This window comes from Lissotriton vulgaris, chromosome 3_1, assembly GCF_964263255.1.
Source record: "Lissotriton vulgaris chromosome 3_1, aLisVul1.2, whole genome shotgun sequence".
NCBI lineage: Eukaryota > Metazoa > Chordata > Amphibia > Caudata > Salamandridae > Lissotriton > Lissotriton vulgaris.
Window position 1 is genome coordinate 1069087396 of NC_141689.1, and position 24690 is coordinate 1069112085.

The window sequence follows — 24690 nt, forward strand, 5'->3', positions numbered from 1 at the left end:
CGCAGCAGTGGGCGCGCAGGTAGCGCCCACCAGAAACCGAGGCGCTTCTGCGCCCACGCCAGTGCTCTCGTCTTCCCGCGGGTGCATCCGGCCCACCCACGCACTCTTGGTATCCTGGACACCCCGCGGCTGCCCTCTGCTCTACATGCACAGACCCCGCTCTGGGGCTCTGGTGGGGGCCGCCTCAGCGCTTTGTCTGCGTGCAGCTGGCACTGTTGTGCCTCCTCTCTTCTAGAACACAGTGTGCTGTCATGTCCTAACACGGGGAGATGGGGATGGAGGGAGGGAGGGGGCGAGAGCTCCAGGGAGGGGAGCTCAGCCAGCGCTGTCTCACGGAAGAACCAAACACAAACACTTGGAAGCGGTGGTTTCCGGTGTGACATGACGCAGAGACGGGGACAGACGGCGTGAGTCACCTGATGGCGGATGCAGCCGGAAGCGGTTGTGTCAGACCAACAACAGGGCCGCGGGCTCCTCGCAGAGGCGCAGCAACGCCCCCCACCCCCAGCCCGACAACCTAGGACAGAATGAAAAAGCTTTCTCTTCAATCACAACCTGCAAGGTTGCCATGACTCCGTCACTTCCGCAGTTCCATTGGGATGTGCTTTTTTTTAAGATTCATCCGAATATGTGTCACCTATGTTATGTATTAATGTCTGATTTATTGTATACGACCAACTCTGCCACCTAGCATCACGTGCTAATATTAATCGCACTACGTCATGTGTCATTGTACTACTGTCTTGTATATCGGCAGAGGCGCAACTAGAGCCACATTTCGGGGGGGGGGTGTACACAAAATTTCGTGGTGGATAATTCTTTCAGTAATAGACAGAGTAGAGATGAAGGGGTGAAAAAAACAACAGAGCCTCGTTAACACGTAAATGTTTTTAGGTCGAGTTTACTCGAACCTATTCCTGTCCATCCAAAAGCTGACTTTTTACGATGCGGATTTTCAAAAGTTCACGTGAAATCACGTGACCACAAGCTCCTTCGTGCACGAGCTTGCATTTGCTTCCCCTCACTCACTGCCCCCTCACACACTGCCCCCACACACACTGCCCCCACACACACTGCCCCCACACACACTGCCCCCACACACACTGCCCCCTCACACACTGCCCCCACACACACTGCTCCCTCACACACTGCTCCCTCACACACACAACCCTCCCCACACACAACCACACACACGCAATACCGCGCACACACGCAAAATCCCCCACATGCACAGAACCCCCCACACACAACCCCACACACACAACCCCAAAGAAACAACCTCACACACACCAGGATAGGATAGCATAGCATAACATAGCATAGCATAACAAAACATAGCATAACATAACAATACATAGTATAGCATAACAAAACATAGTATAGCATAACAAAACAAAATAAATAGCATAACAAAAAATAACAAAACATAGCATAACAAAACATAGCATAACAAAACATAGTATAGCATAACAAAACAAAATAAATAGCATAACAAAAAATAACAAAACATAGCATAACAAAAAATAGCATAACAAAGCATAACAAAACACAACAAAGCATAGCATCACAAAACATAGCATAACAAAACAAAGCAAAGCATAACAAAACATAGCATAAGAAAGTATAGCATAGCAAAACATAGCATAACAAAACATAGCATAGCAAAACAAAGCATAGCAAAACAAAGCATAGCATAGCAAAACAAAGCATAGCATAATAAAACACAATAAACATAGCATAATAAAACATAGCATAGCATAACATAGCATAGCAAAACAAAGCATAGCATAATAAAACATAGCATAGCAAAACACAACAAAACATAGCATAGCATAACAAAACAAAGCATAACAAAACAAAGCATAGCATAACAAAACATAGAATAGCATAGCATAACAAAACATAGCATAACATAACAAAACATAGCATTACAAAACACAACATAGCATGGCTTAGCAAAACATAACAAAACATATAATAGCATAGCAAAACATAGCATAGCATAACAAAACATAGCATAGCAAAACAAAGCATAGCATAATAAAACACAACAAAGCATAGCATAGCATAACAAAACATAGCATAACAAAGCATAGCAGAGCAAAACATAGCATAGCATAACAAAACATAGCATAGCATAACAAAGCATAGCCTAGCAAAACACAACAAAACATAGCATAGCATAACAAAGCATAGCCTAGCAAAACACAACAAAACATAGCATAGCATAACAAAACACAACAAAACATAGCATAGCATAACAAAACAAAGCATAGGATAGCAAAACTAAACATAGCATAACAAAACAAAGCATAGGATAGCAAAACATAGCATAGCATAACAAAACATAGCATAACAAAACACAACTAAACAGGATAGCTTAACAAAACAAAACATAGCATGGCTGAACAAAACATAACAAAACATAATAGCATAGCAAAACACAGCATAGCATACCAACACAACAAAACACAGCATAGCATGACAAAACATAGCATAGCAAAACAAAGCATATCATAATAAAACACAACAAAACATAGCATAGCATAACAAAGCATAGCAGAGCAAAACATAGCATAGCATAGCATAACAAAGCATAGCATAGCATAGCAAAACATAGCATAGCATAACAAAACAGCATAGCATAGCATAACAAAACAAAACATAGGATAGCAAAACAAAACATAGCATAGCATACAGCATCACTCAGCACCACCACAGCATCACTCAGTGGCACCACAACATCACTGAGCTCCACCACAGCATCAATCTGTGCAACCATTCAACAACAACTGGTTCAAATATGTTATCTCAATGTTTCAAGCTTTATTACAAATGTAACAAAAAGATGTTAATATTTGACATATGTTCTTGGGTTTTCGTCACAATAAAATACACTCAACATAATCTTCACAAATGTTATTTACAAAAGTTTAAGCTATTGCCATAATAAATTACAATAACTTTTATTTAAGTATTAATTATTAAAAAAAATTAAAAACCATTGTTATTTATAATATCAACACATGTAAGTCACGTAAATACAACACATATTGCATTACAAATGCTATAGGTGTCACATTTGCGAAAGTTATAACTATTGGCATGGTAAATGACCAAGCTATTAATTTCGCTATTTTCAAAAACAAAACCTAAATAAAAAATGTGTCATTTACAATACCAATAGCTCTAACTTTCCTAATACGAGACCTATTGCATTGCAAATGCTTGTTTTTATATTGCATCCAATCTTTACATATATTTGTGTATCAGCAGTACCATACATAATCATCGCGTTCTGAACTGTTATTTCAATGTTCGGATCCATCTGTTATCACTATTGTGTAGAGTAATTCTATGATCCTGTGGTTCTCCTCATCCCCCTGCCTCCCTCTTACATCCACATATTACATTCGATATGTCCTAAGGTACCATGTAGCAAAGTAAGGAAGACGAGACCATGTAGGTATTACATCACAGGTTTCACTGCTCGGTCATATCTACCTCTACCCAGTGCCGCCCGTAATGACCTCCACTAATTCCCACGTCAGAAGTCTTTAAATCTCGCTCCTCGGGTGAGCAATCCAATAACATTTCAATGGGGCACATATATCATTTGTTCTGGAGGCCACAGGTAACAATTCTGCATATGTGGCTAACTTTTCCTGTTACATAATCAAGTCATCCAACCACATCTTAAATTTAGGCGCCCGTCCTCTGCCCCATCTACAGGCCACCCGCCTTTTGGCCAGCAAGAGTGCTATAGCAACAAATCTACGATGTTCCACTCGTAAGGGTTTAACATACCCCAGCAGGGCCAACAGTGGGCCAGGCTCCAGCGGTGTGTCAAGCAGCATGCTAAGCTTTCTTAAAACATAGCATGGCTTCTTGTCACATGGAGCATTAGTATGGCAGTATTTTCCATGTGTACCTTCATCTGTGGTAAGGTAGAAAGATAGACTGACTCGCTTACCTTCGAGAACAACACCTGACCACATGTCCCCACCCCACCGGGCCCATAGCGGAGGCCCACAAGGGACGGGGGCCTTGCTAGGGGGCCCCAAATTCCAAATCTGTCTGCCTTTACATGGTGGTCAGACCTTTTTGTAAAGGCAGAGGGAAGAGGGCCATTGTAATCCCTAAACCGGTGCCTGAGCAGACACCGCCCCTATTGTAGTGATTACGGTTTCACCGCTGTCCTGACTGGCCCCTTGAGTCTGTCAGAAAAGCAGCAGTTGGTCCCTACGACCGATGCCTCCGACCACCAGATCAGAATCCGGTGGTCGGTCCGCTTCTATGGATGCCGGTGGGCCCACCACTGGTGGCCTGTCGGTGGTGCACTCACCAATATTGTAAGAAGGCCCTTAGTTTAGTAGTCTGGCAGATTATGATGCATAATTACTGTATTAATATCCTCCAGATTGAGTAGGAAATGTATATTTGTTTTAATTCCCCCAAATCACTCCTTTCAACATGAGTCTGTTTGCATTAGCACAATCACTTATGTAATTCACAATTAAGGCTTTATGAAGGATGAGCAAGAGCTTTATATTTTGCTCTAGCCTTATTTTACAATGGGGGTTGAAGTTCTCGAGTGCAAGCGTTGTTGAATACTTTGCATGTAGATTTGTTCCAATTGCTTTAGTATTGTCTGATTGCAAATAATAGCAGGGGAGTGAGTTTTCCTGTCAGCTATCAAGGATTGGCTTATGCTCTTTCTCTGTAGAGCTTTTAGAATCTGCTCAAAGCTTTTGCTGGTTTGATTGCTTTTTGCTACTTGGTTTTCAGATGGACTTGCCAAGTAAGTTTGGAGTTGATATTCGCACCCAGATAAACTTAGCTGGCTTTTTGCTCTATACTTACATTTGCCAGCTCCCGAACTGTTGGTTTTAACTTTTTTCCAAGTGTTCTTCTTGCAAAATTGCCACACGTCATTTTCTAAATTAAAATCATTAAGCTTTGAAATTTGAATCCTCAGTCCTTTTGTAATTTGTGAGAGCAGAACAAATATCAGCATATGCCACATGGGTGACTCCATGGGGGTGGGGGGAGGGTCGTGGGGGGTAAGACCCTCCGGGCCATTCAAGTACTTTGGAAGATCAGGTATATACTGCGAGAATAATAACGAGGCTAGAATGCAGCCTTGTTTGCTGCCAGTTGAAGTATGCATTTTAGGCACTAAAGTATTTGTTGAAGCTAATTTAACTCTTATCCACGTGTCTTTATGCAATTCATTTTAGGGATAAAGTAGGTGTGGATTGACGTCCCAGCTCCACAGTTTGTTCTACAGTCTATCACGATTGATTTTGTTGAAAGCAAAACTGTAGTCGATAAAACAAGCCTGAATTGTGATGTATTTTGCTCTAGCTTTTTTCGCTAGAAAAGTTAAAGCAGCGATATTATCTATTGTTGAACAGCCATGTTGAACATCTGTCTGGGTGAAGGGAATTAATTATATGTTTGTACTTTGCCCAGTCTGTTAGTAAATGAATCAGATATTTAGCTAATAGCTTCCCTTAACAATCTAACACGGCTATTAGACGATAATTTTGTGTATCAGATTTCTGTTCTTTTTTAAAGAGAGGGTGAATAATAGAACCATTCCAGGAGCTGGGGATATATCCAATGGCAATCACTTCACTAAATAGCTTGGATAACATAGCACTTCAGAGATCAGGATCTGCTTTTAGAACATCTGTTGGTAACCCATGCTGGCCTACTGCTCAGGAGGAGTAAGACCTATTTATTAAGGGAGCGAGCTCTTTGACCGTGAGTGTAAAAACAGGATTCTCATAAGCAGTGAACGTGAAGTTACCAAAATGGTAGAGGAATATTATTTTTTGATATGCCATGACCAGGGGTCATTAGCTGGTCTGTGTGCTCCTGAACCTGAGCCGGGCCAAGACCAGAATAGTTTGATGACATTTGTTTTAATGGCAGTTATTAACTTAGTTAATGCCTCTTCCTGTAAGTTCCGAGTTGTACTCTTACTTCCATGCCTTGGCAGAATTTATCAAGGTATTCCTCTCGGAGGAATCAGGATTCATAAGAATGCTATTAATTGTTTTCTGTACACCGATTTTGCATTTCTTATTAAATGAGAAGCATGGTTTTGTGAGGAAGGGGATGGTTTCTTAAGTTATGGGACATCAATCATACTAAGAGATGTCTTAACGTATGATTTAGCAGAGTTTCACATTCAGAAGTCCAATCCATCCATCGAGAGATACCTCAGTTGACAAACAAATGGGCTGTTTGTTACAAACTCTTGATTTTTCTGATTTTTTAATTTGAACGAAAAAGCATGTTTCCATTTCAATTTGTTGTTATTTATGGAAATAAAGGAACTGGTAAATGATATTTTGCTTGCGTTTGTATTGCATCTACTTGATATTCAGTGTTGATCCCTGTGGATTATGAATGCTCTTATCGCAAGGCATGATTTCAAATGAGATGCGATGATAAAATTTGGAATAGTGTAGAAAGGTATAATCCAAAATGCTGGAAGCTTTTGTGCACTAAAATGTACAATTCGCAGTCAGGTCTGTTACAAATCTACTGTTTAAAGCTCTACAACCTAAATCATGAAGCAGATCGTAAGTAAGGTTCATTAATGTTGTAAGTGAAGTCTGCGAAACAACTTAGGGCCAGATGTAGGTGGTCAAATAGCGAGCGCTAACGCTGAAATTTCAGCGTTTGCGATCGCTATTTGGCTGCGAGCAATGTAGGTGAGTTTAAACCTACTAGCAAAATAAGGAATCGCAAAATTGTGATTCCTTATTTTGTTCTTGCGTTTAAGGAATCGCAAATTGTGATTCCTTGAATGCAATGTAAGTAGCACAAAAGAAAGTGCACTTTAGCCTTAAGGAATCGCTAATTACCACCAACTTCAAATTAGTGGTAATTAGCGATTTCCTTTAAAAAAGCACTTTTTTGCTTTTTTAAAGTGCCATGTGGCACACATTCATGCCCTTAGTGCATGAATGTGTGCCACATGTGCACACATGTACATTTCAGGGGTGCAACAGAGTGTCCTTTTGACACCCTGGCACCCTTGAAATAGCTTCAGCTATTTGTGATTCTTTAATAGCGAATCGCATATAGTGAATATCTTCCCATTCATTCCTATGGGCCTTCTAGCCCATAGGAATGAATGGGTAGGTATTCCTTATTAGCGAATCTCAATTTGCGATTAGTTATGAAGGAATATTAAGGAATCGCTAATATTTTAGAGATTCCTACCTACATTCAATTTTGCAAGTCCTTAATAGCGAATCGGTAAAATTCGCTATTAAGGTTTTGCAAATTTGATTTTACCTACATCTGGCCCATTGTTGTTTACTATGGGGATTGTATACTAAAGAACAAGTCCAGCGGATCTTCTACTGCAGTGGAACTGTTAACCGGAAACAAATATTGATTAAAGTCACCTGTTAGTATGCTCTCATGCCAGGCATAGAGCTAGAGAATATAATCTAATTGATTCAGTGTAAATAAGTACTCCGATTTATTTTTCAGCGAAGCTGTAGGAAAATATATAATTACTATTATGTTGGTTTTATGAGGATCTTCTAGCAGAAATTTCAAAAAATTACCCTTGTTGATTTCATAGTTAAGGTGTTAATTATTAGAGTGACAAGGCCACCAGTCAGGTGACTTGCAATGTTTTCCGGTACTAGGCTTTCATATGTAGTAACATTAGATAGGCTGAAGGCAGAGGTTTTCCAGGACTCTTTGAAGGATATTATTTGGTAAGGTAAAAGAAACTCAAGTAGATTGTCCCGTGAAATCCAGACATGCCATTCCAAGCCAGCAATGTTCCTTGAGCAAATTGTGAATGCTTGCTCTTAGGCATGGTAGAACTGTGCAGGAGGTTAAGGATCCTGAAAAGTGTTGAGGTGAACTTGTGAGTATTTAAAGGGAAAGTAACAAGATTCTGATCTGATAGGAAACACTTGATTAGATGAGATGATAAAATTCACGTAATCCTGCTTGGATTCGGGGCATCTAATATTACACATTCTACTTGGAATTGGTGAATCAGATCTGTTACTTACATAGTTTTGGTGTAAGAAATAGAAGGATGTTTTGGTTTTGGAACTTGGTTGACTGTAATACTCCACTGTGCTAATAAGTAAGACCTCCTAGCCCAGATTTTGAGACAATTAACCTGGAGTTTCACTGTATTCATGTAACATCTGTTTTATAGCTCTGATTATATACAACTCGAAGGGCAATTTAAATATGTCGAAGTTGTAGATTCCAGTTCATGAAAGTGACTTGGTAGTTTAAGGATATTCTGACGATTCAAAACATTGTGTGGACCTTCAGATTTGTATATTGTCTGTAAATCAGTCTCTATGGGTACGTAGACTTGCCTTCATCTGTCTCTAGAATTTTTTTTGCACTACAAGTATTCTCCAAATTGTTAGATTGGTAAATCCAGGATAGACCCTATGTTTAGTATTACTGCAAATCACCGACCAAGATGGGTAACCCCTTGTGGGTGCTCTGAATGAGCACCAGATGTTAATATCACCATTTTGAGATGATCAACGGTTGTTGGCATTTCTCGGAGTGGCAGTGAGCTGATTGTGGTATTAGCTGGCTGAGAAGCAAGCTGGTGGGATGATGTCAGTTTATTAGCCATAAGTACTAGATCATCTGCAATATTACTTATCCTATTTGTAGGAACAGCCAGAGAACAATGAGGGTGTTTACCAGGGTTTGCATGGACAAGACCTGTAGAGGACCTCTTTGGTGGGAGCCCTCTTCCCATTAATTTGCTGAAGGACATTATAAGGATGCCTGGGTCTGACAAGTTGGATTATGAGACAATGGATAATCTGGGATCTCATCTGTTGTTTGGTTCTTATATGACACACTGTACGCAAAAAGTAGGGTAATGCTTAGGCAATGTATCCAAGGGATTCGATAAATGAGGTAAGCTGGTTTTGTTGCAGTTAGTGTTTTTAGCTGCAAGATTTTTATTGAGATTTTACAATTTCTTCATCCGCCTTTTTACTTAAATACTGTTGAAATTCATTATTCCCATACTCAGTACCTATAGTACGTTCTGGTGCAGATTCCGATAGGCAGTTATTGGCAGAATTTCTGTTTGTGGAAGCTGAATTTTTGGTACCAAATTTTCAGTCAGGGTTGGCAGACTGTTGTGACCTTTTGACATTTTGAGAGGCTGCAGACAGAAGTCGTGAGACTGGGCGACTCCGTCCGCTAGGCGTTCAAGCCAACTCCAGGCACCTCACCTCAGAGTGCAGCCCTGGGAAGCTAAAACTCTAGGACGCCAGGATGCCTCAGCGCCAAAGTGCTAAATGCTCAATTCTTGCCCTTGGATAGTTTTTGGGGAACCGGACTCGTCCGAATATCAGGAAGCAGCAATCAATCAATCAATCAATCAAAGACATGTATAGAGCGCACTACTTACCCGGAGGGTCTCAAGGAGCTTGGGGGGGGGGGGGGGGTGCTGCTACTGCTCGAACAGCCAGGTCTTGAGCTTCTTCCTGAAGGAGAGGTGGTCTTGGGTCAGGCGCAGGTCGATCGGGAGGGTGTTCCAGGTCTTGGCGGCCAGGTAGGAGAAGGACCTTCCTCCTGTTGTCGTTCTTCGGATGCGGGGGACGGCGGCGAGGGCGTGACTGGCTGATCGGAGATGGCGTTTGGGAGCGTAGAAGTTGATGCGGTTGTTGAGGTAGCTCGGGCCTTGATCGTGTAGGGCTTTGTGTGCGTGGGTGAGGAGACGGAAGGTGATTCTTTTGTTGACGGGGAGCCAGTGCAGGTCTCTCAGATGTCCGGAGATGTGGCTGTGTCGTGGGATGTCGAGGATGAGTCTGGCTGAGGCGTTCTGGATCCGCTGGAGTCTCTTCTGGAGCTTGGCGGTGGTTCCGGCGTAGAGGGCGTTGCCGTAGTCCAGTCGGCTGGTGACGAGGGCCTGGGTGACCGTCTTCCTGGTCTCGGTGGGGATCCACCGGAAGATCTTCCGTAGCATGCGCAGGATGTTGAAGCATGACGAGGAGACGGCGTTGACTTGTCTGGTCATGGTGAGGGAGGAGTCCAGGATGAAGCCCAGGTTGCGTGCGTGGTCTGTCGGTTTGGGTGCGGTGCCCAGGGCGGGGGGCCACCAGGAGTCGTCCCAGGCGGAGGGCGAGGGGCCCAGGATGAGGACTTCCGTCTTGTCTGAGTTCAGTTTCAGGCGGCTGGTCGTCATCCACTCGGCTACGTCTTTCATCCCTTCGTGAAGGTTGGCTCTGGCGGCGGCAGGGTCGTTGGTCAGGGAGAGGATCAGCTGGGTGTCGTCAGCGTAGGAGATGATGTTGAGGTTGTGTTGGCGTGCGATGGCCGCGAGGGGGCTCATGTAGACGTTGAAGAGGGTGGGGCTTAGCGAGGATCCTTGAGGGACGCTGCAGATGACTTCGGTGGCCTCTGACTTGTACGGTGGTAGACGGACTCTGTGTGTTCTTCTGTCGAGGAAGGAGATGATCCATTCCAGAGCCTTCTCCTGGATTCCGACGTTGCTGAGGCGCTGCACTAGGGTGCGGTGGCAGACAGTGTCGAATGCCGCGGAGAGGTCTAGGAGGATGAGGGCAGCTGTTTCTCCGTTGTCCATCAGGGCTCGGATGTCATCGGTGGCAGCGATGAGGGCGGTCTCGGTGCTGTGGTTGGCTCGGAAGCCAGACTGTGAGGGGTCGAGGGATCCATTCGTCTCGAGGAAGGCGGCCAGCTGTTTGTTGACGGTCTTCTCGATGACTTTGGCTGGAAACGGGAGGAGCGAGATGGGGCGGTAATTCTTGAGTTGGGTGGGGTCCGCTGTAGGTTTCTTTAGTAGGGCGCTGAGTTCGGCGTGCTTCCAGCTCTCCGGGAAGGTGGCGTGTCGAAGGAGGTGTTGATGATGTCCCGCAGGTGGGGTGCGATGACAGCGTCGGCCTTGTTGAAGACGTGGTGAGGGCTGCGGTTGGTCGGAGATCCGGAGTAGATGGAGTTCATCATGCGGACGGTGTCTTCGGTGCTGATCGGAGTCCAGGCGCGGAGGGTGGTGGTGGGGGGCGGTGGTTCGGTCGTGGCGTGCGTCGGTTGAGTGCTGAAGCTGTTGTGTATGTCCGCGATCTTGTTGTGGAAGTAGGAGGCGAGGGAATTGCAGAGGTCTTGCGATGGGGTGATGTCGTTGGGGGCGGCTGGTGACATTTGAAAGTGATGGGGCGTAAACTAATTTGCATATTGCACCGCAGCGAGCGAGCCCGAACCGGTAGATGGGGGTGGGAAACATTCAGTACTTGTTGCTGATGTTATGGTTAGTGTAGTTATGGTCGTTTCTAACTCACTCGGTGCTACTCAGACCTCTTCAGAGTGCCTGCTGCTGAATACTTCAGTATCAGCAGTTCGTCCCTGCCGGTAAGTTTCAATGTGTCTATTTTATGCAGGAATTCCAAGAGCTTTAAAATCGCTGTGAACAAGGGATGCTTTATGTGCGCTGGAGTTCTGGCCGTGGGGTGTCCCATTAGGCAGTGCACTTCACAGCGAATGTTCTTCCCACACAGCTCTGGAGGTTAAATGTAACTAGTACAAATCTGAACGGGTGCAGCGGTCCTAGTGGTATCCTGTTATTAAATGCCTTAGATAGCTTTGTACCTGAGCATTAATGCTTGATCCATTAGTCACAGAGTATATTAAATGCTGTAAGTACCTGCAACCAGGTTAGCTGATACAACATGGGAGTGATCGGACCCTAAGGTTTTAGTCCCTCTGTGAGCCTGGCTGAGCGCACTTTTCAAAGGTAGCAACGTTTGTGGACCTTCACTCACTTTCACCCGGGTACAGTTTTTTCTCACAGCGAAATCTTTTTTTTTTCACTATAACAGTGTCTAGCCAAGTAAAATGCAATCTGTATCAAAGACGCAACTTGCATATTTGTAACTTATACCAGGTTGGAACTGTAGCCAGAATTTTTCTCTGCACGTTTGCAGCACTTTTCTATTAGGGCTATATTATATCTGTAATACCATTCTGGGATTACTGACCCTGGAGTTTATTACCATTCCATGGTGCAGTTTAACAACAGTATTCCCAATTACTAGTGAGGAATGGGCAACACCACTGAGACACACACCTTTCTGCATGTGCACATTTTACCACACACATTTCACCAGGCTTTTCTTAGGAAAATACACACACGGAAAACAATTCGAGATTGCGGGGGAAAAAAACGTATTACTAAACTACTATTAACTCTAATCTTGGGTTCCGGAGTAGCGTGCTACTTGCTGCAAAGCGCTTTAATGCCTCATCAGGGGAAGCAAGCGCTATATAAATACAATTACAATTTCCGCCAGGTTTGAAATTATGCTTTTTCATTTACTGCCAAATGGGGATTATTGCAAATCTTTAAGAGGGCCTGGCTGTTTGTTGTGAAGTGTGTCGGTGGAGACCCGTTCCTTTGCGTTAATTGAGGATACACGCAGCACAAGCAGTCACAAAAGTTACATTTAAGAACGATGTGCAAAATGCACGAGGTTGCAAAGGTTTCCACAGAGCTTCTCAAAATTTTCCAGAAGAGGGAGAAGAAACTGAGTTTTTCCCCGGAAGGAGATGTGTAATCTGACACAATAAACCGAATGAACAGAGAGGTTTTTTTATAACCACAGAGCCCCCCCCCCCACACACACAGAGCCCCCCACACACACACACACAGAGCCCCCCACACACACAGAGCCCCCCCCACACACAGAGCCCCCCCCCACACACACAGAGCCCCCCCACACACACACAGAGCCCCCCCAAACACACACGGAACAGAGGGCAAGAAAATCGGGAGAACAGAGGGCAAGCCGCAACGGAAGAACAGACGGCTAGGAAAACGGAAGAAAGGAGGGCAAGAAAAACGGATGAAAAGAGGGCAAGACAAGCATTTGCAATGCAATAGGTCTCGCAGCACATAAGTTAGAGTGTTGGTGTAGTCAATTATATTGCAACAGAAAGTGCTTTGTGTTGTAAAGGTATTTTTAATATATGCATTGTCATTTTTACAAATAATTAACATGCAAAGCAAAAGGCTCAATATAAATAACATGCAAAGCAAAAGGCTCAATATAAATACTTTCATTAAGACATAGTACAAATAGTGTGTGAAAACAAAAAGAGAATATGCATTAAAAGGGTTGTGTCTTCATTTAAGAGGCCCTTCAATAAGCCAAGCAAACGTTTGCAATATGCCTAAAGCCTCCATCGAGCCTATTAGCTGCAATAGTGTGTGGTAGAACGAACGTTGTTCAATGGATAGTATAATATGTAAGCAGCGCAAAAATAAAAGACGTAAGCAATGCAAAAACATGGTGCCACTTTTAAGCATACTTATTTTAAACTTGCGAAAGAAAGTGCTAAACTAAGAAGAAGAGTTATAAGATGGCGCCAGCAACAGAAACACTTCCTTTGTAGCTTTGAAATGCTGAACAATAAACATGCCCCCAAGGAAAACCATGATAACATGACCCTACGCTAACCCATTTTCTATTTATGAGGTGTTAACTATAAAGAACAAATTGGAAATAGGACGCCAGTTGTACACGTCTACATTGTGTGCCTGTAGTTTGTCAGCACTTTTATCAAAGCAGCAACAATTTGTAAAGGCGCACACCGAAACTAAAAGCAGCACTTTCATGCAACTGAAAGTGCATATAAAGGAAAACCAGCATTCTAATGCATGCACAACAACTAAAAAGCATTACTAAGTATTATTTCAAAAGCGCATAAAAAGTAAATGTGTGCACAATCCAAAAACTCAGACTGCGCGTATATTTATGTTTTATACCGAACCAGTAGTAGTACAAAAATTTAAGCTGCCACTAACACACTTATGAAGAAGAAGGTCAGTTAACTGTGCATCACTAATACCCATGCACATAGCTTGTATTGTAACCTATGCCCCCGCATCTATTTGTAAGCGCCTCTATTGTCTGCCCGTAAGTTGTTTGTTTGCTCCTTAACTTTCAGCCGTATAATTTACGAAACACTATGCGCACATTTTAATGTTTTAGACCGCACTAGTAATAGCAAACTAGAGAGAAGGGGGTGTGATAAGCGTGAGGTGAGAGACGGCCTGGCGGCCATCAAAGTGAAAGCCGTGGGCAGTGAATAAATTAGGGGAGGAGAAATGCCTGAGGCACAGTGCACGCTGAGGGATGCATCTGGGAGGAAGGCTGGTGGCTTTGATGTACACGCGCTTTTTAGGTTAATGCGCTTGCGCATTGAGCTTGCTTTTCACGGGCACAGCATCAAATCGCCCGATGGTTAAGCTCTGGTTAAGCTCCAATATCTCTTGCAAGCTCAATGGGCAAGAGCATTGACAGGCTCGACCTAAAAAACTTATTAAAGAAGAGGCCAAAAAAAACGGAAGAACAGAGGTCAAGGAAATCGAGAGAACAGAGGTCAAGGAAATCGGGAGAACAGAGGGCAAGGAAAACTGAGAACAGACTCAGAGGGCAAGAAAAATGAATGAAAAGAGGGCAAGGAAAACGGGAAACATTGCCTTACATAACGCATATAATGCACTGTGGCCTTACCTGTACCGTGATTGAGAAGGGTGAGGCGGGAGTCACACAGGGTCTGCTGCCTGCGCACGAGGCGAGCTCCAGGCTAGAGATTAATTTAAGAGTCGAAGTCACAATGTCACAGCGGCGGGTGTCCCAAAGTCACACAGTGATTGGCCTGCACGTGGACCACTGGACCAGCCAATCCTGGCGCTGCATGCAGCGCCATGATTGGCTAGGGGGGCACCATGACTGCTCGCCCAGTCGCCCTTTGCAACCCCGGGGGCTGCGGCCCGCCCCCTGGTCCTCTCTCTAAGGGGAACTTCAGCAGGGAAACTATCTGCGCATGCTCTGGCTAGTTTCCGCCCAAAAAATCACTTGCGCAGTACTGCTGCAGCTGAGTGGACTGTCACTCAAGCTGCAGCAGGCCCAGCCCCCCCTGCGCACTCCGGAAAAGTCAGGTGTCTCCCGGATTCCCTGCCGGCGGGTAGCGCGATCATTAAATATTTGTATTTTTATTTTAGCGACGACGCGGTGGGTCCATGGGGCTTAGTGGGGCTACGCCCCTACGCCCCAATGGACGCATCGCGCCTGCCACTCACAGTGAAGTTAGCGAATGGCTGAAGTGGGCTTATCACTGACCCGTTCTGTAAGCTGTAGTGGGTGAAAGAAAACTGTGAATGATACTATAACAGACTAATGGAAGAAGAGGGCCGACTGAAAGTCCCAATAACTTTTTATTTACACATAGAATTTTAGTAAAATCAAAAGGTTTTGGCTAATGCTGGACCTAAAAATAAAGGACTAATGAATAAGGGTGCCACCTATCTAACTAAGCAGAGATAACGCAGAAATTAAATTTACTACTCAGACAACGCCTTCAAAGTTGACAAATAATCACTTTCCTACCACACAAAGCTGACCTAAATGGCAAAGCCTTGTCGGAGAAGCAGCACAGTTCTAAAATCTTTTCATGCGAGGCTAATACTTTAAAAACAAAATTTGACAGTTTAGATCAATGCTACTTCAACATCAAAGCCACAATTTGGGTCTGATTTAGATCTTGCCAAATCTGGTCCTGCTGTTGCTTTTCATACAGATTTCCTGCGCACTGTATATAGATGTCGACTGGTCCTTGAAGGTAGGACAGTCGGGCCCTGCCATCTCTGCCAGAAGCTTCCTCCTGCACCAAAGGCATCATAGGCAGAAGTGGCTGTCGGAGATAGTCTCGCAACGAATGCCGCCGAGATGATTATGATGTGCCTTTCAGTCGAAGCATCGGTGAAAGGGAACCTCCAAATACGGTTGGCGGAAAAAACTTAATTGCCCAAATTCCCTCTGTGACCAGAAGGTGGAGGAGAAGCCACAAGTGCAGGTAAAGCACATTTTTCCACTCCTACATTGAGGAACATATGCGGACCTCAACCGGGCTTGGCGCGGGCAAAGTCTAGGCCAAGAGCAAGTCCATCTGTGCCCATTAGATCCCGAAAGAGGCTGGACTAAGTGAGCCGCCCACCTTAGTTGTGCCATACATTTGTGCCTTTTCTTTGGCTTCCAGCATTCCTGCTGCTGGACTTTAGGTGCCCTAGGGTCTGATTTAGATCTTGACGGATGGGTTACATCGCACAAGGATGACCGACATCCAGTCACTAAAATATAAATCCCATAGGATATAATGGGATTTATATTTTGGTGGATGGGAAATTTGTCACCGTTGTGAAGGAGTAACCTGTTCGCCAAGATCTAAATCAGACCCGTAGTCTAAATGGGCAAAAGGAATTCGAGCAACCCAGTGGGTGGGAGAGAACAAACTGCTGAAACAGTATCCTCAATAGATAATTATTTAACCAGCTTGATAGGGGCTATCATTGTTGAGGGAGTGCTTGAAACACAACACCAATCTACGCTTACTGGCCAGGAGGCAGATGAATTGCCGTGTCAATTCACCAGGGATGCTGCACGAAAATAAGAACACCTCAGCTCAGCTCCAGCCAACAACCCATGCTATTTTAACAACTCTCCATGTTTCTGAGGGTGTAGTGCAGCCTGATAAATAATGTGAAGTGTTGAAATTTGTTCCATCTGCAATAGTATTTTTTTTTTAAACCGTTATCCAATGAAGTCTGTATCGTTGATGGAGGTGATCCAAGAGGCTAAGTACCCCTTTGTCTTACATTCAGCCAAAATGCCTGATCTGAATGTTTTGCAACAGGTTTTCTGTGGGAGTACATTTCCAGACCCCGCCACTGTCAGTAACATTCATCAAACATTCAATCAGGTCACCAAGCGAACAAGTATCTTTAGGGCCCCACTCTTTTTATAGGTCTGTTAATTTGTGTAACACACAGGAATGGTAATGTGGGGATGGATACTAGGGGACAGGCAGAGTCGAAGTATAACATAAAAACAAGGAAATCTTTTCCCCCACTTAAAGCTGTAGAAGAAATTAACTGACACACGTACCAATAGGCCGACACATTCCTTTTTATCCAATGAACAGATCCCTCTGCATCCTGATCCTACTCCGGTGACAAATCAACAAACCATTAGTATTGGGACTCAGTTGATGTGACCAAATATCAGTGGAGAAAACAGCATTAAGTTAGTTTCCTGGGACACTGCAGGCATTGCTACCAAACCAGACACGCCAGATTGGGTTGATTTTATCGCCCGTTTTGATGTCATTTGCTGTCAGGAAACAAGGGCAGATATATATATATTTTTTTTAATTGGTTCTACTCTTTTTGTAGTCCAGTGGAATGTTCACACCCATGGAGAGCCAGGGAGAGAATAGACCATTTTAATATATATTGTTAGCCCAATCAGCAGGATGCAAATTATTGCCTATGCATCATACTACCAGATGATGACTTTCCGATTTTCTGACTCCAAAAATATTATACTGATTAATTTGCATTATAATAATTTTGATTCTAGAACCAACCCAATAATAATAATAAAGAAGTTAGAATATGAATTAGATGCCCTGTTTTACAGGTGGGTGGGCCTACAGTACTATTGATGATAAAATATTCTCCCATGAGATCATTCTCCCATGAGATCTCCCCAAAAATGTCGAATTTCAACTTTGTAGAACTTTTTAATTTTTTTTTAACAAAGCACTACTTAGGGAAACAGCGTTTACAACGCTGTTGTTACCACTCAGGTAGGTAACAATGTGGGCGTAACAATGACCGCGTTGTTATCACGAGTGGCTTGACATCGCAAGTCGTTTCTACGACTTGCGCTAGGTGGCATGCAACACCAGGGAACGTGTTGGATTTTAAATCCAACACATTCCCTGCTGTTGCGCTAGTTGGAGCAGGAATAGTAATTTATGCTATTCCTAAATCCAGCGCGTCATCTAGCCCAAGTCATAGAAATGACTTCTGATGGAAAGCCACGCCTGGTAACAACGCTGTTGTTGTAATGACCGCGTTGTAACCTACAGCGTGGTAATAGCACACAATTAGAAACCAAACGTCATAGATTCCACTACTTGTTTTCAAAGTTCAACAACTTTTATTGAGGTGCTAATGAGGAGTGTGTGCTGCCCAATTTACACACCTGTCAAATTTTAACATTAGATTACGATCCCACTGTGACCTTTCAAGCTGGGTTACAGGCCATATTACAGAACGCCGTAAGACATAGATTTAATGTTCGAAACCACTAAAAACTTTTGGTATAGCGAATTCCCACGCAGACCTCAGTTATACATGCATCCTAAGAGCCATAGAAATCTACATAACCCACCTTTTCTTCCTATTGTTTCTGCATGTGCATTAATTCATGAGCCATTGGGAAAACACATGGATGAATTTCTACAACTGAAGTACAGCAATCAGATTCTTATATTAAAGATTCTAAGAATTTTTTATATAAATTGCATCGCATCAATTTTGATAATCATTCTAAAAATGGGAATATGTACAATTGATGTGAAAAGCACTGTATACATCCATTACACATACAGAAGGTTTAGAAGCAGTTGAATGGGTCCTTATTACAATAAGGAGAAATAGCAGCTAACATAATGTTCCTAATAAAAATATTACATTTTACATTACATATATTTATTTTCAGTGGAACAATAGGTTTTACATGCAAAGGAACGGAACATTAATGGGTTTTATTGGGGTCCCCAGTTATGTAAAGATTTTTATATCAAAATATAAACAATTTCATTTTACATCAACTTTGGAAAGATGGAATATTATTAGATGTGTGTTTCATCAATGACATCTTTGTACTCTGGAATAAGTCAGTAGAAAAGCTAAGTATCATCACCGCTGACTTAAACACGAGAAATCCTCACATACAATTTACCCACAACATTAAAATAAACTTAGAATGCATTTCTGGATATATTGATCAAAATCAAGCGTAACGCAATCAGCACGAACAACTTTAGAAAGTAGACTGACAGGAATAACACTTTGAATTTTCAAAGTTTCCATCTTTTGCCATAAGAATAACATTTACCGTACTCTCAATTTATGAAATTGAAGAGAATTATTTAAAATACAAGAACAGACAGCAAGATTCCGCTCATGCTGATACCCTGTATCAGTTTCGAAAACAGCTGGTTGAATATCACTAGGCAAGAGTTGTTAAGACTACATCCAAAAAAGACTTATTCGAGATTAGAGTTTGTTTCAAAATATTCAACAGTGAGCATCAACATCAAAAGATGCATATTGAAAAGATGGGAAATTCTTCAAACTGAAACAAGACTTTAAGGACATGTTTCTGGAAAAACCGGTGTTTGAATATAAAAGATCTAAAAATAATAAAGAAATTCTACTTGGTTCTCACACAACTAGGATGACGACTGGTGAAAAGTTTGATCCCAGCTGAAAGTTGGTTTGATCATTTTAACTACCTTTAATGACACACTCAGGCTAATATGAAGGGAGTGGCATTGGAGTCCCAGTTGCAGGATAAGGAACATGACCACTTAGGCCCCCTTTGAGGTGGGTGACATAGTCACAGAGATAAAGGGTTCTCTGACTGTTAAGGCCAAAGGCCCAGACAAAACACCTATAGACCGGTTTAAAAATGATGTGGCCTTATGGGGTCCATTACTAACTAATTTATTAACCCCTTCCATGCTGATGACGGCCGGGAGCCGTCATGGCACACAGTGTTCGTGTGCTGATGACGGCTCCCAGCCGTCATTACCACGCCCGCGATCGGAATGTGCCGCACAGGAGCGGAATTCCGGCCGCGGGCAAGGGGTTAAAGGCTGCTGCTAAGCACCCATTCACGGCTAAATAGTTGAAGGCCTCAACTGTGCCAATATTTAAACAGGATGATGAGTGTAAGCCTCACTGTTATCTGCCAATATCTCTGTTGGATTCTACAATTAAGATCTTGGGTAAAGTCATTTTGGCCAGATTGGAAACATGGGCCAAACGGAATGCAATCACCCGTGATGTCCAGTACCGCTTTCATCCTGGTTTAGGGAATGTAGAACAGTCCCCAAATTTGTATTTAATAACCGCAAAATACACTAATGTCCAGGGAGCTACTTTATGTGAGAAAAAATACCCAGGCAGATTTCCTGAACCAACTGACACATGAAGAAATAAATCAGTACATATTTAAAGAAAGATACTGCACCATTGCATGTACATATAAAGATACAAATTTAATAACATGATATTGAATAAAATTGATTCTTAATTATACAAAAAAAGATAAAAAAGATTAGTGGCATATAACAATATGCATATCTTCAATCAGATGAATAGTTCATTGGGTATAAAAGACAGATGGTTTCCTGTTTTTTGTCGACGCGTTTCGACACTTATGTGCCTTCCTCAGGACTGTACCGTCACACTGTAAAAAGATTTTAAAATTGATTTTACAAATATTGTATTACTATGTACATAGCAATTAGTGCCTAGATTTTTCTAACATGTGCTCATAGTTGGTTTTTTCCATCATTGATAATACCGACTTTTAACATATCCTAAACAATTTAATACATCTGCCCAAAAGACTAGTACAGTGCGTTAAAAAAGGACTCATTATAACAAATGTTATCTAACTAAAGACACCATACTGGTCATTTCTATCTATTCATAGTATCGTGTATATAGCCAATGTCACACTCTAAACAGTAAGAACAGATAAAGAAAGAAAGAAAACGATGCACAAATGGCATAGATATATGGCTTACTAGGATAGAGAGAGCATGGAAGGTCTAGATATATGGCCCCTTTCAGATATGAAGATAAGGACCTAACTTTAGGTATTGCACACTATTCTATATAGAGAATGTTATTTCTGACAAGTTGATATATGGTGTAGCAATATATAGCATTGCTATGAGGGGGAGGTTACACTGTGTTTCACCTATTTTCTTATTGCTATTCTATTTTGGCCATAGTTGTGGCATTTATAATTTAAGAGAAGAGCTTACCTATTATAAGCAAGCGAACATATTTGATGCGATGAAAACAGTAATCAAATTGCCATCTAGGTCAGTATGCGGATTGATGGAGAACCTGCATAGTAAAAACATTATTGCTTTAATGTGCGTTTTTTGATTGAGCCAGTTTAGGTAGGGGATCTTCTAGTTGCAGGAGCATTTACCTGATTATTAACCGGTGCTTAGACTTGATAGAATACTTAGAAAAATAGCTCGAATAATTTCATTCATATACTGGGCTGCTTCTATTCGCCTCGCTGGGACAAACAAAAATGGTCTGATTACTTGCATAGTAATGATATTTTGTTCTAATACGAAGGTGGAATACATAGTAGACGGCAATATTCTTTCATGAAAACAGCCATTTTTTCGCTTCCCGCCCCTCTATTTATGTATATGTTTTTTACCTTGCTGGGACAAACAGTTTGGTCTGATTATTGGCACAATAATAATAATGTTTTGTGCCAATAAAAAGGGTGAAGTAAATAGTAAGTAGCAATATTCTTTGATAAAGACAACCATTTTTTGCTTCCCTGTCCTATATTTATATGTTTGCTTATTTAGGTAAGCTATTTTATTCTCTATGCTGCTTATTGCTAAATACATGTAAACGTGTGTATCTACATATCGATATCACGCTTATTTTCTCTATTGAATTTGTATCACTCTGAGTTCTGTATTAGTCTTACCCCGTATTTGCAGGTGGTTCTCATGCGCTTTGATTTCTAAGCCGTGTGTATAATTACACTGTATGTCTGGTTATTAGTCGCCCATCTGTAATGAATTTGAAGTGAACATTAACCATCGGCTCTTACATATGTAGTGCGCTTTAACATAACGAGCATGACTGTCATATTTACCTATTAGTGGTTCGATATACTTTGCTGGCGCCTTCCGATAGTAATGTTTAGGTAATAGTTTCAGAGGTTAAAGCAGTGTGGCGGTTCTTATCGTCTACAAAAATAAGACAGCATTCAATGTGTCCTGTTAATCATGATATTACTCTAACGTTATAACTAAATAGTTTTAAAGGCTTCATTTAGATTTTCGTAACCATTTATTTACCAGAAAAAGGGTTTTCACCATCACAATCCCGCTTCGGTAATTACTGCTAGATGTCACACAGGTCGGGCAGTCTGAAACATAACATGTTGACACTAGCGTTATTTATAGTCTATTTTCCAATATCAAGCGCATGTGGCGACATCTGCACTACATTAGGAAGGGGGCTAGGTTTACTCTTACCTGCGTTATTACTCGCTTGCACGGACCGTGCACCACGGCGTTTTCACGTTTTCTGTCACTTCGGCAAAGAGTTTGTTTTGCCGATTTCTATTGGTCTTTATACCGCGCCAGTCTATTGGTCTTTTTGCGTACCACTGCGTTTTTAAAGGGAAAGGGCCTATATTTACTGGTTTTGTCAATATATTGTGCTTGCCCAATGTATCACCTTACCGTTTATTTCATAATTGTATCCTTGGCTAAATTGTATTCCAATTTGTAATTTAAATTTGCCTCGTTTTTTTAAAATCATACAATTATAAGAACTTGAAACTAAAAAATATATATTAAGGGTGGGCTGCCTAATACTAATGTTATTGAGATACTAAATTTATAATTTACAAAAGCGCTGTGTATTTACAGGGAGCTACTTTACACTCGGCATTCATGAGCCTGACTAGTACTTTTGACACAGTCAATTGCTCAAAGCTCTGCTTCATCAGACCCAGGATGGGGGTGGAGAAGCCTTTGATTTTCCTCCTCAAAGACTTGCATGGGGATGCATCAGTAAGGGTACGCTTTGGCCCAAGAAAGGAAAGCACTGACCCTATTAAATATGTCAGAGGGGTCCGTCAAGGTTGCATTCTGGCACCATTTTTATTCACACTTTATATTAATTGGCTGGCAGACCATTTGACGAAGTATGGAAATTACCTACCCCTTGTGAGTAACGTCCGATACCCGTGCTGCTTTATGCAGACAATGCTATTCCGCCCAGAACAGCAAATATTCCTCAGGGGCTTTTAAATCATACATTACTGTTTTTATAAATAATTTGGACCTCAAAACTAATTTATCCGAAGACATTCACCATGATTTGCGGACCGAGGAATACAAAAAAAGTGTGTACATGCAATGAGGACTCCATCATGTGTCGGGCTGAGAACTTCTCATATCTAGGCATTCTCTTTCATTCCTCACTCACCTTGGCCCACCTAATTAACATTAGATCTCAGCAATACTCCAGATTTTGAGAGGTAATTTTTAGATTTACACAAAAATTTGGGCATAAACATATCAAGGGACTGCTCATAGTATATAGGGTTAAATGCTTGTCTATTGTTACGTATGGGACTAGCCTGTGCAGATATGAAGCGGAAGACCAACTTCAGAAAGTTAAGAACTCGTTTTTATGGAGGCTGTTGTCGGTCGCACAGGGTTGCTTGACCTTTATGTGGCATAGTGAGCTGTGCTTATCTTTTGTTGAAAGTTATATAAAAACAAATCCACTTTTATTGTGGGTTTCTGTGTTCCTTCTTTCAGTCAGCTTTTGTCCTGTTAAGATGTGACCATCTGTACTTTCATAATTGACTTTATCTGGCTGCTTTCATCTATCACTCAGCACTTCTGATGCTCTTGTATAAAACCACTGAGCTTGTTTCAATCTTGGTAATTCAGACATTGACTAGTTAGGCATAGCCATACATACTTCAGGTACTGATTTTGATGTTACATCCAGACAGTTTATGGCTGGAAGATGATTTGGGGTCTCTTGTACAGCGGTTTTTTGTTGCTCTTTCTCACAGCTTTTACTCATGACTATCACTTCTTACACTTTCTTATTGACTATGGGTGACTGTACCCTCCTGGATAGTGCATCGGCGTCACTGTTAGCATTACCCTGTCAATAATGTATTTGGAAATCATGCAAAGAGAGACTAATGAGCCACCTGTTTTCAGTAGCATCAAACTAGTCCTTACCGAAGAAATGGGTTATTGCCAATTCTTAAATTGAACTTGACTCCATAAAAGTAATTATTAAACTTCTAATCATAGAAATGATAAAGCGATTGTTCTTGCTCCCAAACCTTCTTGATACAAAACTACACCCAGTCCATCTTGACTAGCATCAACATGCAGAATAAAATAGTAAATACTGATCTGCGTAGCCCAGTACTGGGACCTACTGTGCATACTAACGCATAAATAGAATGCATGTTGCACTGAGTGATCCAAGTGAGACAAAACAGGATTGCATAATTTTCAGTAAGGTGATTGGGGATTCTTATATTTTAGAATTTCCTCATCAGAAGACATCCTTCGGCCAATTAGGCTAACGGCTTACATATTTTGGGAAATCCAGGAAAAAATCCAGACAAGTAGCCACAGACGCCAATGAAACTATTTAGTGCCATCACAGTGTTTGATATTCGCCTACTCCAAACGGCTTGTACTCTGGAGGCATTAACAGCCACGCCTTCTGATGACATGATGAGCACTGGGACAGTTTGAGTCCCTGAGCTATTAGTCTGTCTAGAACATTCAAGACTATGCTATCACATTCTTCTGGAGCTCTGCCATACATGATCTTGCATGTTGTGTGTGGATACACCGTCTAACTGCTGTTCATGCTACAATGCTATTAGAACTACACTCTTGCACATGCGACGGCATTTTATTTTATTTTTTGAGTGTTATGTAGTGCGAACTTAACCC

The 24690-nt window shown here is 42.0% G+C and overlaps 1 protein-coding gene across 1 annotated transcript in view; it reads left to right on the forward strand.

Moving 5' to 3' along the window:
- The window catches only part of MTAP (methylthioadenosine phosphorylase), a 384186-nt gene that overhangs the window by 38521 nt on the left and 320975 nt on the right, over positions 1-24690 (forward strand). The gene's annotated exons all lie outside the window — the stretch shown is intronic.